The sequence below is a fragment of the Microcaecilia unicolor genome, chromosome 10 (genome assembly GCF_901765095.1).
Source record: "Microcaecilia unicolor chromosome 10, aMicUni1.1, whole genome shotgun sequence".
NCBI classification, from domain to species: domain Eukaryota; kingdom Metazoa; phylum Chordata; class Amphibia; order Gymnophiona; family Siphonopidae; genus Microcaecilia; species Microcaecilia unicolor.
The window spans coordinates 203,173,520-203,191,566 of NC_044040.1; positions in this window are offsets into that span (position 1 = coordinate 203,173,520).

Here is an 18,047-nt window from a genome sequence, read left to right on the forward strand (position 1 = left end):
CAGTTACTCGTATACAAGTTACTGTAAGTTTTTGCAAATGTATGGAAGTAACAGAAAGGAGTGGAATTGTTCCTAAGAGGAGAATGTAATGTTCATTCTGGGTTCAACTTATTCTAAACTGAATGTTTTCCTGCTTTTTTTTCCTCATCACCTAGTTAAGAGGTGGTAATGAAACACTAAGTTTTTCTCTATGGAAGCTGTTTATAGATATATACATATATAAATGTGTACAAAATAGAAAATATTAATATATATTCTTTATGTATATTATCTTTCTCAAATGTTTCTTTCACTGTGGGTAGTCCTTTCTCTCCGTCTTCCTAAGCTGTTTGGCTTCATATTGTCCATATCATTTACAAATCAGAACGGGCTATATTACAACCAGTCTCTTTACTGGATTTCAGGTAAAATAAAACCTGGGGCTCTATTTGACATTTTCTCCTGCTCCATGCCTGTAGAAAAGCTCTTTGAGTATATCGGGCCTCTGGGGTTCTGTAAGAGATCACTATGTTGTCTAAAATTTGTCACTTTTCCAGTCCCCGTGGTTACAGCCACTGCTCAGAAACCAGTCCCAGCAACTTGTTGTGTTACAGCCAGCAAAGAGATTTCTATACCAAGGACCTGAACTGGACAAAAATATTGGGACATGCAGGACGCTTACTGCACATAGAAACCATGGCCTAATCAACTGGACTGTCCAGCTCTGGATCTCAGTATCTTACTGAATCTGAAAATGAAGAAACTTTTATTGGTGATTAGGACCCTCAGATTGACCACTACCGTCCTCTGTAGAGTGAGGTGCAGATAACCTTCAGATGTGGAACTCCTAAGTCATTAATGCTTATGCATTTTTACAATTAATAGTTTCACTTTTTTTTTTTTTGTTTTGTAATATGCCGCTACAAGACTTTATGACCAGCACATTTTTGGAGGTCAATCAACTGTTAATTAGATTTGTAGTTAGATTGCAAATGTCTGAAATAGGAGCAGTTAATTTTGAATTCTCAAACATTTCAGATGCCAACTAGTTGCTATCTGAAGGCAACCGTTTCTCCACTGTAGCGCTTAATACAATTTCACTCACAGTATTTGGAAGGAGTTCTTGACATGTGTGTGTCTCTTGCAGAATGTTTTAGGTGCCACATTAAAAAAACAAAAAACCAAAAAAGTGCAATACATGTATTATAAAGGTGCTGACCATTGCTGGTAGGTTAGTAATATTGTTAGCATATAATGTTGTTTATAAACTGCCTCTGTAATATGGACATTTGAATACTATAGTTATTTAAAATTGTACAATAAACTATGGACCCAGGAAAAACTGAAAGTGAGCAAGGGAATGAAATGCCAAACAAAATCTTGGCAAAACCCAACTGTCCTTTTGCAATTGTACAGAACATTTACTGGGTGTAATATTTTCTCTAGTCAAAAGGTATATTATTCACTAGAGAGAGAAATAAATAAAGCATTGCTTTGGGGGAATATAATTTGCTTTGCCTTTTCTGGTTATGAGCAGATTCAGTTAATTTGCGTTTTGCCCAAGTGCAAAAGGTTTCACTCCAACAGACCAACACAGTAGTTATCCATGTAACAAGTGGGATTTCTGCTTTTGCAGCCTCTTTAACTGGCCTGCTTTGCTGCTTCAGTCTTTCCTAAATGCAGAGTTACCTGGCTTGGGGCCCTGTTACGAAAGCTTGGCGCATGTTAAATGGTAAGAAACCTATTTTATATCTGTGGGCTTCTTAGCATTTAGCAGGCACTAATTCTGTTAGTAAAAGGGGCCCTTTGATAAGCCAGAGTAATGGAATTTTATTTTGGAGGCAAAAAATTGGAAACCCTGACAATGGAGATGCAAGATTAGAGAATTGTCTTACCCAGGTATCAGAAATATTGTCCCTAAAAGCAGCTAAACTATTAATTGCTGTTACAAATTTGCTGGTATACCTCCTGGTTTGCATGTTTACGTGTCTACATTTTTCATACATTCAACTCATCACTTAGAAGAAAAGCATGTTGCAGCAGCCTTAAAGACTAAAAAAAAAAGCTAACTGTTCCATGTGAAATTCACAAGAATTCAATCGAAGGATCAGGGTCAATTCTAAAATAAACTAGCTTTTTGTAACCATAGAACTCTGGATCCTGCTTGCGAATATTGTGACATTTTTAATAGTAAATATTAGGAATGTGATCATTAGGATCTTAAATTTACCTACCCAGCATTAGTAAACAAAAGTAATTTCCAAATGCAGCTGAAAAAGCCCAAAGTAGGTTTTTTGTTTTTTTTGTTTGTTTTCCTAATGGACATTATATCACAATTTTCTTTCTAATATTTTGTTCTACAATGAAATATGTATGAGTTGTAAAATATTTTAACGTTCAATTTTTTTTTTTCAACTGTGAAATTATTTAATAGTCTTGACAAACTGGCTGCTAGGATTATGGAAGTATTTTTACAATTTAAAAATATTTGTTTTCATGCTACTTGCATAGGAACTTCACTGAGTTATGACGGTGTCTTCATTTTCATTCATCAAGCAACACCTTATGCAGTCCGCTTATAAAATTAATTTTCATTGTTTAGTTTTCGGTTTGGGGGTGTGGGTTAAGCTAGAATTTAATGGTTTGGCAACGTATACACAAATGCTAGAAGTTTCCCACAATGTAGATATTGTATTTTATCACTATATATTTTTTTCTTCTGTGTTACTGTTTATAGGTCAAAAGGGTTCCTTCAGTGGTTAGTGACCTGTGTCTGGTGAACTTTTGCAGAGGTTTTCTTCGTCTTTCCTATGATTTATAACCAGCATGTAAATGTTTGCGCTGAATAAATGTAATTTTCCTCTTGTTTTTCCTGTCTGTACAGGTTGCAGACTCTGGGCTGGACCCATGCTTAAATGCCTATGTATTCTGATGTCTAAGACATCTTTGCAAATGTTGCAACTTAGTGGGAGGATGAAGAGCATTTTGACTCGTTGCTTCTAAGATTGATTTTTTTTTTTTTAATGTATTTCAGATTTTTTTTTTAAAGATTTTACTTGAATGGACTATGAAACATCCTTTTGTACAATTACTAGATAGTCACTGTGTGGCACAACACTGACAGTTGTTACAGTAGATGCTATATCAGTATTGAATGTGTAATTCTTTGATCAATGCTGCCGATAACTTCGTAGTTAGCTGTCTCTGTTAAGGTGTAGGCCAAATCTTCATGTCCAAGAATTTATTTTAAGGCAGTCTTACCAAGAACAGTTTACATTTTTATTTTTAACTGGAGTTCTGTAAAGATAGCATTCTGTGCCAGTGTTCATGTGGTACAAGGAACGACAAGGTAGTGTATTTTAAAATGCTTAGGACAGTGCCCTTCTAAATGTTGTCCATTCACTAGGTGGACGAGTTTTAACACAGTTCCAGTGATCAACTTTAGGTGGAGTAGTAAGCTAGTAAGTACCCATCTGAGCTTTGATATGTGTATACATGCTGTTGGACCATGCCTTTTGCTCATATATTCTCCCATGTAATCTTTAGCTGTTGGACAAGCAGGTGATCAGCATGTTTGAGACCAATATTTTTTAACCATTGTCCATGAGCTTTACAGAAAATCTGTAGGTTTCAGATTGGCTTAATTGTGGTTTTTCAAACAGAGAAATTTCAGCTTTTTCCTTACCTAGGCAGGGTTAGTGCATTGATACCCAAAGCTGTCCTTGAAGGACACTCCCAACCCCCAGTGTACTAAAACAAATTTTAGTTACTGAATTGAGAATATCCTGAAAACTAAACTGGATGGGTGTTGCTCTAGGACTGGTTGGGAATCACCAGTTTAGTGGCAGGAGCTGTTCATGGTCTGCCAAGCAAGACGGCAGTGCATGAAATGTCCCTGTGGTACCCCGAGTGAGGGTTTGAGGGTGGGCCTGCGAAACAACACAGTCGGACAAAGGTATATAAACAAAAATAAGTGGTTTATTAACTGACTCCTGAGGCCTGTTAATGTCACAGAGCCGTGAACACAAGGTGAAACACCTCCATAGTTCATTAAATACAGCCTCAAGCAGGCCTCTGGCTGGCTGGCTGGCCCAAAACAGTCTGTGGCTGGTGGGGTGGCTATGCCCCAAACACAGCCTGTAAGTTTGTCTCGGCTCTTCTCAGTTCCAGGTCTGGCTCCAGCCATACCTCGGAGCAAGGCTTGCTAGTTTCAAATCAGGAAATAAGGGTGGCTTACTTCAGCCAGGTCATGATCGTTAGACATAAGCTGTAGTAGCATGTGCTTCACTGGGCCTCCTTAACCTCTGTCTGGCCCCTACCTTTTATACTTCCTTGTTCTGACTCCAACCCGCCCAGGGCAGGACTAGTGACATTAAGGTGACTCAGGCTATTTGAGGGACTATTCTTAAGGGTGAGGGGCAGTGTTCTATAAACCCCCTCACATACCCTCCCACTCATCTCAACAGTGCCCAGTTGAGTGCCTGCCATTTCAGGGTCCACCTCCTGGGACAAAAAGTCCGCTTTAGCATGCTGTCTGCCCGCCTGATGTTTCACCTGATAGCTAAAGGGCTGGAGAGTAAGGAACCAGCACATATGTGCATTTGAATATATCGAGCCATCCACTGAAGAAGTTGATAGTGGGTAACCAGCAGAAAGTTTTGACCCAATAATATTGGAACATCTCCAGGGTCCACTAGACAGCTAGAGCCACCACTTCAATCACCACATAGTTTTTCTCTCTCTGGAACAACTTCCGACTAATGTATGCCACTGCGTGGTCTTTCCCATCTTACTTCCTGGACCAGAATAGCCCTTAGTCAAACCTCTGATGTATCGGTCTGCACAATGAAGGGCCAGTTAAAGTCCAGGCTGACCAGCACTGACTGAGCAAATAGCCCTCTTCAGAGTTTGGAAGGCAACATTATGGCATAATGTAAGCCACATTGAGCCTGCAAATGGTGGGAAAATGTGGGATACAAATGCTACAAATAAAATAAACATCCAACTCTTCAGTCCAAAATATTTTCTCTTGAGCTGCCTTCTGCAGGAGGCAGGTCAGTGGTTCTGCTTTCTCAGCAAACCCAGGAATAAACTGGTGGTGGTAACCAATGAGCCCGAGGAAGGCTCATACTTGCTTCTTTGTCTGGGGTACTGGCATCTGGGTGATTGCCCCTACCTTTCGGATCTGGGGTCTCGCTTGTCCTCTCCTGAGTACCCCAGGTACTGGACTTCTTATCCTCCCAAGATTCTGTTAATCCAGTGGTCCATAGACTATCGTACTGCTTCTACCTGGTCCTCCAATATTTACTGTAGATGAAGGTGTTGTCTTAAGTAGGCAGCTGCATAGTTGCCATGGGGTTTAAGTAGGCTATCCACAAGGTGCTGAAGGTAGCTGGAGCCCCCATGGTCAAACGGTAGCACCATGAACTGCAAAAACCCTGGGATGTTGAAAAGCCTGTCTTCTCCTTTGCAGCCAGCATGAGCGGTACCTGCCAATATCCCTTGGTCAAGTCCAAGGTCAAGATGAATTGGGCCCCTCCTAACCACTCAATTCATCCACCCTTGGCATGGGATAGGCCTCTAGTTTAGAGACAGCATTCACCTTCTGGAAATTGATACAAAACCAGATGCTCACATCTAGCTTTGGTACTATGGGAGATAACCAATTACTGGTTGACTCCTTGATGACTCCCAGTTCTAGCATTTCAGCATCCTCTTTTGCCACAGCTTGCTGCCGGGCTTCTGGGATTCGATAGGGACATTGCTGGACTACCACTCCAGGCTCTGTGATAATGAGTTGCAAGGTGGGTCCAGCTTGGTACTCTGGAAACACATCTTCATTCTGGTGTAGCAAATATTCTAGGTGAGCTGGCCACCAAATGGAATTTGCAAGAGTCCAGATTCTGTCGGGACTTCTGGCCCAAAGTCATCTCTTTGGACCAGTGCTGTAGCTGTGGGGACCCACTTCTTAAAAAAAATTAATAAGGAAGATCTTCACCTTGTTCCTCTTGTCAGGTTGAGCCATCTTATAATTGACAGGTCTTGTCTTTTCCACAACTTCATAAGGGCCTTGCCACTTGCATAATAGTTTACTCTCTGAGGAGGGTAAAAGGACTAAGACTCTATCCCCTGGCTGGAAGGTTTGTTATACTGCCTTCTGGTTGTAGGCCCGGGCTTGACCCACTTGAGCCTTTTCCAGACAGAGCTTGGTGACCTCACCAGCTTTCTTTAGGCTCTTCTGAATGGTGAGCACATATTCATGTCCTCTTCCCAAGCTTTCTGAACCACATCCAGGATTCCCATAGGTCTCCTCCCATATAATAGCTCAATTGGAGAGAATCTTGTTGAACTCTGGGGCACCTCCTGGATTGTGAATAGTATATATGGGAGTAGAGAATCCCAGTTTTTCCCGTCTTCGGCCATGAACTTTTTCAGCATCTGTTTTAGTCTTACTAAAGCATTCCACCAGAATATACTTGTTACCACGGGTGGTGTGTTCCAGGGGTCCTACAAAGTCCATTGCTATTCTATCAAACAGAGTGTTGACAAGGGGCATGGGCACGAGTGGGACTGGTGGAACCCTTACAGGACTATTCAACTGGTAGGTTGGGCAGCACTGACAAAAGAGCTCAACTTGCTTGAATATACCCAGCCAGAAAAACCAAGCCAAAATCCACTCCCAGGTCTTCTTCCCCAGGTGACCTCCTAACAGGTGACTGTGAGCTAATTGCATGGCCTGCCTGTGGGTAGGGTTGAGAGACTAACAGTTGCTCTACCTCTTCCCCCTCCAGGGTTCCTTTGGCCACACTATACAGCAAGTCATTCATTCTTTATTACAAAATACAGGATTGCTATCTTGGAGGAGTCCTGGGTGCTCATGGGCTTTCCATCTATTGAAGCAATCCTAGCTCAGGCTTTTCTAAAGGATTCATCCTCTTACCGTGCCCTTTTAAAATTTCCTGCAGCTCCCTCGCCACTCCACTCAGGCTATCCAAAGGGGCAGGGTTATCTGGCCCACCATCTTCCCCCACCTCCGGATCTCCATCTACTGGAGTTCCTAGATTCAGTGCAGTTTCTCTAACCGCTGCTGGCATCAGGGTTGGACAGCTTTGGATTTTCAATATACAAATCAGGGTCTATACAAATCGGGGTCCTCCAACGGGAAAATCTCAGGGAAAGACTGCTCCTCCTCCTTTGGGCCACCGATCAGCTGGGCCCAGATGGAGTTTTAGACCTAGTTGATCGCAAGCCTTCCAGTCACTTCTTTCCATTTATCTGTTGTCTGTGCTTATCCCCATGCTTTATTGAAGTCAGTTCCAGTTCTGTCTCCATGACTTCCCTTGGGAGGCCATTTCATGCATCCACCTCTCTTTCCATTAAGTACTTTCCGATATTGTTCAAGAGTGTATCATCTTGGAATTTTATACCCCGACCTTCTGTTCTAGAGCATTCTTAACACAAACATAGTAACATAGTAGATGACGGCAGAAAAAGGCCTGCACGGTCCACCCAGTCTGCCCAACAAGATAAACTCACACGTGCCATTTTTTGTGTATACCTTACCTTGATTTGTACCTGTCTTTTTCAGGGCACAGATCGTATAAGTCTGCGCAGCACTATCCATGCCTCCCAACCACCCGCCCCACCTCCCACCACCGGCTCTGGCACAGACCGTACAAGTCTGCCCAGCACTATCCCTACCGCCCAACCACCCAAAGATTCTTATGCATTGTTTATACCTTTTGAAGAATTTGAAAATGTCTACCCCTCTTTCTCTCCCCCTCTAGCGCTTGCATATTTAAGTCATTCAGTCTCATCTTCCATAGCTTTAAATTGGTAGAACTTTTCTGGACATCCTCCAGGTGACCATACCTTTATGCTGGTACAATCTCCAGAACTGGACACAGTATTTCAGTGAACAGAAGCGTTATTATATCTTTTTTTTCTTTTCCTCCTAGTTATTCTCTAGTGCACATAAGGATCCCTCTGGCTGTGGCCAGCTCTTTATCACAATGATTCGCTACTTTTACATCGTTAGATATAATTCCAAGGTCTCTCTTTGTGCATGTTAGTTCTCACCACCCCAGCATTATATACCAGGCCCATCACAAATGCAGAATGTAGCTATATTTTGTACTGAACCTTAAGTGTTCATGTTATCAATTACATGCTGAATTCTGATTTTGCTTTGAATATGTACACCATATTTTTTCTTCCCCTCCCCTGATTATAAGACACTTTTTCAGAACCACTAATGTCATTTTATAAATTCTCAAACAATGAGAGAGGAATTGCAGCCATTTTATAGGACTGAGGAGAGGAATCATGCCAAACATCAAAGCCTACATCACACAGGAAACGGAGTAGTTAATTTACCTGTTTCCTCTTACCAGTGAGGTGCTTTTTTTTTTTTTTTTTTAAAGATGTCAAGGATTCGATTTGGCAATGAGTTAGTGTCAGAAAGACAATGAGAGCAATGTTTAAAGATTTTTTTTTTGTTGTTTTGGTCCCATCAGCAAAAGCAGGAAAGCACTGTCCTAAGCATTTTCATTCAGATTTCAAATAACTTTAGAAGGTAATACCACTGGCACTGTATAAAAGTGATTACTTCTAATTAGACTGAATATGATACAAAAAAAAAAAAAACAGAAATGTAACTGAGGCTATAAACTAGTGTTATTTAAATTAAAATGATATGATGGACCCAGAGAGTATTTGAAAGCCAGAAAGGTGTGGATGTTACATTGAGAACGTAAAGTATGTGTCCATATCATTTAGACCAGATACAAAGTATCCTTATATCTCCATCCTGCCCAGGCTGCTTAGCTAGTAGGAAAAGTTGTCCTAAGACTGCATTTCTTGTTTATAGTGAATTGTGAGTCAGGTTTTTATTTGGGGTTTGGTTTTTTTTTGTTTGGGTTTTTTTTTTGTTGGGGGTTTTTTTTTTTTTGTTTTTTTTTACTCTAGTCTGTTAAAGATCCTATTGTCTATTAAGTTACTTTTGCTAATTTTTGTTTCAACACTTTTTTTTTTTTAGTGTTATGTAAGTACATATAAATAAATTTTATTTAAACAGCCTACTTCTACTGTTTTGATATACCTATTTTGTGATAAAAGGCTGCATCTTCGTGGTCTGGTGACATATTGGTGAAGTTGAGAATAAATGCTAGGGCCTGTGAGTCATATTCCACTCATCAGGATTCTTGATGCAGTTTCTGTACCACATATGAATGACATAAACGTAACATTTAAAAAAAGGTGGTGGCAAGTAGCCCCCTGTGATTTCTAAAATTCACCTTGTCACTTAAGGGAAAATCTATGGTATACTTGCGAGACTGCTGTGGCAGGTTCTAGCAGCCATTTTGAGATTGGAAACAGCATAAGCAGGAGCAACTAGAAATTGTTCCTGCTTATTCTGCTTCCAATCCCAAGATGGCTGCCAGGACCTCCCGTGACAATCTCGTGCGGCTGCTGTGGAACCAGCAGGGACAAGAGCGACTGGGGATCACTGTTGCCTTGAAGACCCACTAAACCACCAAGAGGTTTAAAGGTAAGCCTGGGGAGGGTCAGTGGGAGGGAAGGAGGACAGAAACCAAGAATCTCAGTTTTGGTCATCCTCTTAATCTATGGCATCTGTTGGGTGGGGAGGGGAAGTGCTGATGTGCATTTTTTCTTCAATTAAAAAAAAAAAAAGTTCAAAAGAACCAAACAGCAAATGGCCAGTAGAATGGAAGCCCCTGAGTTTCTAGCATGTTCTTTAATTTTGGAAGGAGTTATGTCCATTTGTTCTCAAGTACAGAAATGTACAATGAATATCAAGGACCTTGACGGCTTATTCTTGGAAAGGAGCTACACTATATTTGCCATTGAGAGAGTATTATGAGGCAGTGTGTTTTAGTAGGTACTGTCAATGAAGCATAGGCTAGGGTGCATAAAGAGAGGCATGACCAGCAGGGAAAAGGAGGTGATAGTGCTGTCTCTAGTGATGCCCCATTTGGAGTACTGGGTGCAGTTCTGGTGACCGCACCTACGGAAAGATATGAACAGGATGGAGTTGGTCCAGAGAGCGACTACAAAATTAGTGAGTGGTCTTGAACGCAAAAATTATTGGGACAGGCTTATGAACCTCAACATGTATACGCTGGAAGAGAGGAGACATGATAGAGATGTTTAAATATCGCAAGGGCATTTATGTACAGGAAGAGAGCCTTTTTCTAATGAAGGAGAGCCCTGGAATGAGGGGGAATATGACAAAGTTAAGAGGGAATAGGCTTAGGAGTAATCTAAGGAAGTACTATTTCACAGAAAGGGTGGTGAAGGCGTGGAATGGCCTCCTGGTGGAGGTTGTGGAGTCGATTTCCAGAATTTTAAAAGGCATGGGATAAGCATGTGGGATCACTTAGGAACAGGAAGAATTAGGGGTTACAGAGGATGGGCAGACTGGATGGGTCATATGGCTTTTTTCTGCCGTCATGTTTCTATATAGCTATGCTGTTATCCACTAAGTCTAGAGCAAGGGGTGTCAAAAACTGCAACAATGGAAGACCACAAACAAGTTTTCACACAATTCCTAATGAATATGCATGATAGATTTGCATTCACTACTTTTTTATGCATATTTATCTCATAAACAACTTATCTCTGTCACAAAATGCCTAGTCACCTGCTTGGGGTTACTGTGTGGCCACTTATAGGGGTCTATCCCAGCACAGCTCAGGTCCGCCTGCATCTGCCGTTTGTGCTTTACACTAGCACCTTCCTCCCATGACTGGATCATAACCGCCTCTGAACAAGTCTCCCACTCTCCAATTATTCCTAGTGATTTCTAGGTTACTGGAGCCACACTCCCAGTGGTCCCACAGTTCCCAGAAAGTACTCATAGATTCAACACACAACCCAGGATTCTTTATCAGTCCAGACAGGCAATAAACTAAATATTGTTTATTCTTTTTTTTTTTTTTTTAATCTTAACAGTGGAACAAAACAGTGCAATCAGCAAACAATATATAACTGAAATATGGATTAATTATAACACTAACTAAACATTTGTATACTGTCTAAACAGTACCTGGGAAGATCAGGACATATAATTCACCAAGCCTCAGCAAAGAGATCTGTGTATTTTCTCCAGGGCTAAGACTGAAGCAACAGCCAGCAACTGCTGGGTAATTTCATACTCCAGGCCAATCAGAGCCCAGTCAACAAGATTTAAAAGTATACTGCTCACAGTACTGTAGAGTCACTTCTTCACTAAGTGAAACTAAAAGAGAGTATCCACTTTTCTATAACAGCTTTAACATAAAACATGCACCACTTGCTGGCCACTAGAAGAAATACACTTCAGAAATTAATTTAGGCCGTTTTCAGGCTTAAACCACACTGTTCTGTCACAATCTCTAACAGTCCCATAGATGTACTTTTGATAGTCCATTAGTTATTCCAGGCACTATTCCCAACTATAGGAGCAAATAGAATTTATCTGGATTAGCTCTCAATAAAATCATTGAAGAAATAATGAAGGATAGGATAAATCGTCTTTCAATTGTCTGCTGCTGAAATAACAAGCTGATAAACTCCTATATAGCTGTTACCACAACTGTTTATATGGCGATCATATTCCGAGGGCTAATCCAAACCTTATTCTCCAATCCAGATGGATTTCTCAATCAAAAAAAAAAGTCCTTTATATTTAACACAGAATCAACCCTTCGGGTCTCAAAATATTCAGGTCTCAACACTGGCCGTGTTTCATTTATCTTCATCAGGAGACCATACTATACACAAAACAAGAATGTTCTGTGATTCACTTTTATTAACATTAATGCCATATAAAATTTAAAACAAACGTGACTCAATAGATAGGGATGGGCTGGAGTGTAAATTTTAAGGGGCTTCGATGTTAGCTTCAGAACTTAGTACAAGAACAGTACTGGGCAGACTTCTATGGCCTGTGCCCTGAGAAAGGCAAGGACAAATCAAACTCAGGTATACATATAAAGTAGCACATACCATGTAAATGAGTTTATCTTGTTGGGCAGACTGGATGGACCGTTCAGATCTTTATCTGCCATCATTTACTATGTTACTTTTTGGGGTCTACATGGAATGTTGCTACTAATTGGGATTCCAGAATCTTGTAACTCTTTAGGATTCTAGAATCTTCAGAACTTTTAGTACAAGAACAGTGCTGGGCAGACTTCTACGGTCTGTGCCCTGAGAAAGGCAAGGACAAATCAAACTCGGGTATGCATATAAAGTATCACATACCATGTAAATGAGTTTATCTTGTTGCGTAGACTGGATGGACCGTACAGGTCTTTATCTGCCGTCATTTACTATGTTATGTAATACTTCACGATACACTTCCAATATTGGTTGAAGCACCTCTTAACTGCTCTTGCTGGGTGCTTCCCTTCTGGAACACCCACACACAGCTTTTATACAGGTCTGTCACAGCTCAAATTCAAATCCCCATCAAAGAAGCCCAATCATCAACTGTTAATCCTTGATTTTACTAGATCTTTGTAATAACCAACTACGATGGACATTATTCGCTTTTTTGTATGCTCGTCTAAGAACTCTATTAGGGTAACCACCTTGACGAAACCTGCTATTCATATCTTGCACTTGCATCTCATATTCCGTGTTCATTATCCATAACCTTTTAATACAAAAGAAAATGGCAAGCTGCCTTGTGCTATCATAAATCTCTGGCACCTGTTCAATGTGTTTCATTCTCACAGGAATTGGTTTTGGAAGTTATGGCATTTCTTTAACTGTATGAGCACATAAGCATTTATGTGTGCAATAAGTTGGCAAAATTAAGTTCCTATTATATATACATGAATCATTAAGCACTGAAGAAGCTAATGCATGAAAATAATTGAAGCACCAATAGTCCAACATTGTTTCACCTTTCATCATTTCTTTGAGGAATTTAACTATTTTACAATTGATCAAATCCATCTATCTTGGAGTGGGGGTCTTGACACAATTGGAAAAAGTATAATATAAACAGGACAGAATTATACCTTAAGATTTCAACTCTGACCAAGTAGCATGTTTTTCGAAATAATCTATTCTTTGATGTGCCTTATAAACTTTTTTTTATAGGAGCTGGGGTCATTTAGACTTTTGCTTGGCATGTCCATGCAGAAAATATTTTTTTGAATTTTTATTGGAATCTGTTTTGTGAGGGGATTCTGTTTTATATCATTTTTTTCTGTTCACAGTCAGGATTTGATCAGGCACACAAGTGGGGTTTACATCATCCTGTGGCTCCTGGAGGGAGCAGCTCTTTTTAGAGACCAGACCCATATGTAAAGTTCTTAGTGTGTGTGACCCCCTCCTCTTTATAGCAGACTCCTTGGTCCTCTGGGGTTTTTTTTTCTGCTTTGTCAAACACACAAAAGCTTGATGATAGTGCTGGGCAGACTTATACGGTCTGTGCCAGAGCCGGTGGTTGGGAGGCGGGGATAGTGCTGGGCAGACTTACACGGTCTGTGCCAGAGCCGGTGGTGGGAGGTGGGGCTGGTGGTTGGGAGGTGAGGATAGTGCTGGGCAGACTTATACGGTCTGTGCCCTGAAGAGGACAGGTACAAATCAAAGTAGGGTATACACAAAAAGTAGCACATATGAGTTTATCTTGTTCGGCAGACTGGATGGACCATGCAGATCTTTTTCTGCCGTCATTTACTATGTTACTATTATTATTATTTATTATTTGTTACATTTGTATCCCACATTATCCCACCTCTTTGCAGGCTCAATGTGGCTTACAATTTGTCATGGATACTGAAATAAGAGAGTATACATTTGGTTTTACAGAGTGTATACATTTGGTTTTACTATGATTGCGGTTGTCTGGTATTGCCATGTCTGAGTACATGGAACTGACATTTCAACCACCATACTGTGGCTTTCTTCAGGGTATACTGTGAGGTCTGCAGTTTTTCTTTATATATATATATATATATATATATATATATATAGTCGATTCCACTTAGATAAGCCAAGGCCTGGATACATGCAACAATCATGATGCCAGCCATAGACGCCTAAGAGAACACACAAAAGCTTTCGGCTATACTCTCAGATTTTTCTTATTAGTGTCCCTTTTGTACCACCGGAAGATGATTGAGTCTCTTACAATATTTTTCAATATTAGAGCGAGCCTGGTCAACAGCCAAATGCCTGCTCCACATTGATACAGCTGAATCTGAGGTCTCACTCTCTTATTTGGGTGTTTTTCCATCTTTGGATCAATCAGTATTAATTTAGGCAATAAGTTGCCATAAAACGAACCCGTAGGTGTGGGTTCCCTATAACTGTTCTGGAAAGCAACATGAATTTAAGACTTTGCGGTTTCCTATTGCATACAAATTCAAGTTCTTTATAGTCCAAGCCACCGTAGCAGATAACTTCAACAGCATTGTCCAGACCCATGAACAGTCTAGGTCTGTGGTTCCCAAGCCTGGGGCTCCCCAGCCAGTCAAGCTTTCAGGATACCCACAATCAATGTTAATGAGAGAATTTTGCATTCACTGCATGCAAATCTCATATTAATTGTGAATATCCTAAAAACTTGACTGGCTGGGGCGCATTCAGGACCAGGTTAGGGACCCACTGGTCTAGGTCATTAAACCATGCAGGACATTTTTTTTTTTGGGGGGGGGGGGGGGGGCTGGGGCTCCCTTTAACTCTAGACCTGTTTGAAAGCAGCAAAAATGCAAGGCTGTCCCTGATTATGGTTTAGTTCTCCTATTTGCAAATTGCTCAGTAGGTGATGCATTGACCACAAAATGGACTTGGCCCCTCCTTATCCACCCATATCTAATATAATAAAACGCACCGTGAACGTTCTGAAGACAACGTTCTGAAGTCACTCAAATACTCCCTGAAGGGTTCGTAGATTCGTGGTGTGAAGCCAGCCAGGCTGCCAGCCGTCTCTGCCCCGCCCTCGCGTCAAACGTCATGACATCGAGGGTGGAAAAAAAAACAAACAAAGCGCAGCGTCAGGGAAGGAGGCGGCGCTCCCGACGTCTCTAGCCTTCCCTTCGCTGTGTTCCGCCTTCTTCTGACATCAAGGATGACGTCAGAAGAAGGCGGAACACAGCGAAGGGAAGGCTAGAGATGTCGGGAGCGCCGCCTCCTTCCCTGACGCTGCGCTGCCGGAACCGCCGCCATGGAGGTAAATTTAAAAAAAAAAAAAAGAAAAGGGATGTTGGGGGGAGAGAAGAGGGTGGGCAGTTGAACAATGGGAGCGGGAGGGCAGAGGAGAAACGACAGCAAGGATGTGAAGGGGGGGGGAGAAGAGGGTGGGACAGGCTGGGACATGGGAGAGAGAAGAGCATGGATGCGAGGGGGGGATCATGCAAGGGAGAGAGGGGAATTGCTGGAAAAGGATGAATGGAGGGGGCAGGGGACAGAGGAGCATGGATGGGCATGGATTTGGGAGGGCAGGGAGAGGGGAATTGCTGGATAGGGATGAATGGAGGGGGCAGATGGGCATGGATGGATATGGATTGCAGGGCAGGGCTCAGGGAGAGAGGGGAATTGCTGGATAGGGATGAATGGAGGGGGCAGGTGACAGAGGAGCATGGATGGGCATGGATTGGGATGGCAGGGCTCAGGGAGAGAGGGGAATTGCTGGAAAGGGATGAATGTAGGGGGCAGGGGACAGAGGAGCATGGATGGGCATGGATTGGGATGGCAGGGCTCAGGGAGAGAGGGGAATTGCTGGAAAGGGATGAATGGAGGTGGCAGGGGACAGAGGAGCATGGATGGGCATGGATTGGGAGGGCAGGGCTCAGGGAGAGAGGGGAATTGCTGGATAGGGATGAATGGAGGGGACAGATGGGCATGGATGGATATGGATTGCAGGGCAGGGCAGAGAGAGAGAGGGGAATTGCTGGATAGGGATGAATGGAGGGGGCAGGGGACAGGAGCATGGATGGGCATGGATTGGGAGGGCAGGGCTCAGGGAGAGAGGGGAATTGCTGGATAGGGATGAATGGAGGGGGCAGGTGACAGAGGAGCATGGATGGGCATGGATTGGGAGGGCAGGGCTCAGGGAGAGAGGGGAATTGCTGGAAAGGGATGAATGGAGGGGGCAGGGGACAGAGGAGCATGGATGGGCATGGATTGGGATGGCAGGGCTCAGGGAGAGAGGGGAATTGCTGGAAAGGGATGAATGGAGGGGGCAGGTGACAGGAGCATGGATGGGCATGGATTGGGAGGGCAGGGCTCACACTCTCTCTCTCATATACAATGTCTTTCTGACTCTCACTCTCACACACTCTGTCTCACAATGTATCACATTCACTCTCTATGTGCCACACAGTCACTCACACACTCGCTTGGTCTCATACACTCACTCTCACAGAGAATCTGTGTCTCACACACACTCTCTCTCTCTCTCGCACACACACACACACTGTGTCTCACATACACACTTGCACACACTCTCATTCTCACACACACACTCTCACAAACACACTCACACCCAGACTCACTCTCTCTCTCACACACACACACTCACACTTTCACTCTGACTCTCACACAGTCACTCTCACATACACTCTCCCAAACATACACACTCCGAGGAAAACCTTGCTAGCGCCCGTTTCATTTGTGTCAGAAACGGGCCTTTTTTACTAGTCTCATAATAAAGCAGTCCTTCCTAGTCATCCTAAATTCCTATCAGGTGGTTATAACTTTCCAAATGAATGAAGTAACGCTTCTAATATTTTATTCTAAACTGCACACACATTCACATATGATGTCCTTTTATGCTCGACTGCAAACAGATTCTCGCTTACTACCTTAAGCTAATATAATCGGTCTGAATATCAACACTGTGGTTCATCTCCTTTTGACCCCCCCCCCCCCCTCAACAGACTCAGGATTCCAGTAGCTAAACAGCTTCTAGTAGCATCCTGTAATCAGTTATGTTACAAAACATGCTGCGACCTTGCATATTCCTGTAACCAGTACAGGGAAACTTTATCAGAGTTGAGCTATTCTGGCTACCATAGCTCTCATTAAGTCTGTTTCACTGAACAGCATCTACAATGCAGCCACTTTGACTTGCTTCAATCTTTCCTGACCAGTCCTCAATCAAAGGCAGTGTATTCTATCAACAACACTAACCAACCTGTCTTTGTGATGCAAAGCGCTCTTTCACTATCAGACGTTGAATGGTCCGGTCCTGCACAATGAGATCATTTATCTATAAAGCTGACTAGTCCAGAGCTTGGGCCTTGGGGGGGGGGGGGGGGGGTGACCCACTTGTATGCTTGATTCAATCCTGCTTGTCTACCGAAAAAGAAAAGTTGATAACCCGTAATGGGTATCCTTTAAATCTCCTACAAGAGTTGTATTACAATTTGAAGTATAGAACTAACTGAGGAGATCCTGGATTCTCTACAAGGAGAACTGTTCCAGGAGTTGGTAATAGAACCCTCGTGAGATGGGACCATACTGGACTTAGTGCTTACGAATGGGGAAAGTGTTTCTGATATTATAGTGTACTGGTGGGTGATCATCTAGCATCGAGTAATCATCAGATGGTATGGTCCAATATTAAGACTGGTGTGAAGAGGGTTCATTCAAAAGTTAAGGTTCTAGACTTCAAAAAAATTAACTTTGTTTAGATGGGGGGATTACCTCAAGGAGGTGTTAGCTGGATGAGAACATCTGCAAGAGGTAGGAAAGCAGTGGGCAAAACTGAAATGAACTATTATAAGGCCAACAAACCTTTTGAAGCATGTGGAGAAGTGGCCTAGTGGTTAGAGCACTGGTCTTGCAATCCAGAGGTGGCCGGGTCAAATCCCACTGCTGCTCCTTGTGATCTTGGGCAAGTCACTTAACCCTCCATTGCCTCAGGTATAAACTTAGATTGTGAGCCCCCCTGGGACAGAGAAATATCCAGTGTACATAAATGTAACTCACCTTGAGCTACTACTGAAAAAGGTGTGAGCAAAATCTAAATAAATAATAAAAGTAAGATGAAAAAGAAGGCCCGCGTTGGTTCTCAAAAGTAGTAGCTGAAAAGGTAAGGAAAGAGG